Source organism: Nestor notabilis, unplaced genomic scaffold (genome assembly GCF_000696875.1).
Source record: "Nestor notabilis isolate BGI_N333 unplaced genomic scaffold, ASM69687v1 scaffold4966, whole genome shotgun sequence".
NCBI lineage: Eukaryota > Metazoa > Chordata > Aves > Psittaciformes > Psittacidae > Nestor > Nestor notabilis.
Window position 1 is genome coordinate 29556 of NW_009932257.1, and position 1772 is coordinate 31327.

Sequence of the window (1772 nt, forward strand, 5' to 3'; positions counted from 1 at the left end):
CAAGTTGGACACAGGGGCTTGGAGCAACCTGCTCTAGTGGAAGGTGTCCCTGCCCGTGGCAGGGGTTGGGACTGGATGAGCTTTAAGTTCCTTTCCAACACAAACCAGTCTGTGATACGAGGATTCTGTGACTGTCACGAACATGCAGTGGTGGCATTTTGGAGCAGCACAGTAGCATGCAAGCAGGTACTCAGGCTCTACAGAGGACAAATATCTCAGATGGAATTTGCCAAGGGACCATTTGTGGTATTCCCATATTGCATGAATTCCAGTATTGCAACTAGTCTGCTGTTCTGGCTAATTTGTGTACATATTTCTCACGCCCCAGATCCATGCAGGGGTGCAAATCAAGGTGATGTGTCTCAAACTCATCTCCTCGCTACAACAACTACTGCATTTTGTACTGAGCCTTGACCTGTCCCTGCTGCCCCAAGGCTGATCCTGGTGGCAGTCACTCATGTCCCTTTCCTCTGCCATCACAGACAGACAGTGTCCTGCTGTGTGACATGCAAGTGAACCTGTTTTGGTGTGCCCAGACCTGCTGGTAAAGGAAGGAACTGTTACTGTATGGGGCAAACTATCTGACAGGGCGAGATAGAGATCTAAGAAACCACAGAGAGATACTGACGCTCCCCCAACCGCAAGGTTCACACCCAGTTACAACTTGTAGAGAGGCAACTGAAACCATGACATCTGCCTATCTTCTGAAAACGCGGGGCGGCCGTGCCTCAGCCCAGCACAGCTCCTCTTCCCCCACCACATGTGCCCAAGGGATGGCATAATGGGAAGGTGTCCCATGACAGGGAAGTTGGAAACAGATGATCTTTAAGGTCTTCTCCAACTTGAACCGTTCTGTAATTCTATGATAATCCCATGTGACCGTTGCATGGCCCAGCCTTGCCCCTCACTCAGGGGGTTTGGCCCTGTGCAGGTTTTTGGAGCTGTATTGGAGCAGCCCTGATCACCACGGCAGAGATGCCAGAGTGTTGAAAAGATGTCAGACCCTTCATCATGTCTCCATCCTTGCTGCAGGTCAGCTTTTGGGGAGGGTGACACTCCTCCCTGCTCTCCTCCTTGCCGTACTCTGCACTCCTCCAAAGCTACCCACTGCCTCCCTTTGCCCTCTCCTGCTCACTGCAGTGTAGCTCCTCGGGGAAAAGATGCTGGCAAAGCCGGCGACAGGGATCCACCAGGCATTGCAGAGGAACCTGGGCAGAGATCTGGACACCATGGGGACAGGGGACCTGGATGCCAGCTGTTTCACTGTGACCCCAGGCCATGTCATGGAAGGGCTGCAGGGGTCCATGGGCACCATGCAGGGGTTTGGCCTCAGGTGGAGAGAGGAGCTGCCCTGGTCGTTTTAGGGAGCTGCATGGTTCAAGGCAAGCCACAGGGGAGGTTTCTCCATTGCCCATTTACTTTCCCTCCCAGCCACGCAAGAGCGTTCAAGGAGCACCGGGCCCTCTGGCGTCTTCTGTGGGAAATGTTCTGGAGCCCTTTCATGCGTCCGCATCGCAGTCACAGCTCATCCACCCGCTCAGAAGCCCTGCGGTGCTTCCTCCTGCCTTACCCCCCGGGTGTCACCCTCTGTGCCAGCGCTCAATGCCCCCGGTTTGAACCCCCCTGTGCTGGGTACTGCAGGGACAGGGGACAGTTGTCCTTTCGCCTTGAGCCCTGGGCTGTCCCCTGAGGTCGCTGCCCTGTCGTGCTGCCCCTGCTGACAGCAACCACCTGGGGGGGGGGCGGCATTTCAAGCCCTCTCCATTTTCCTG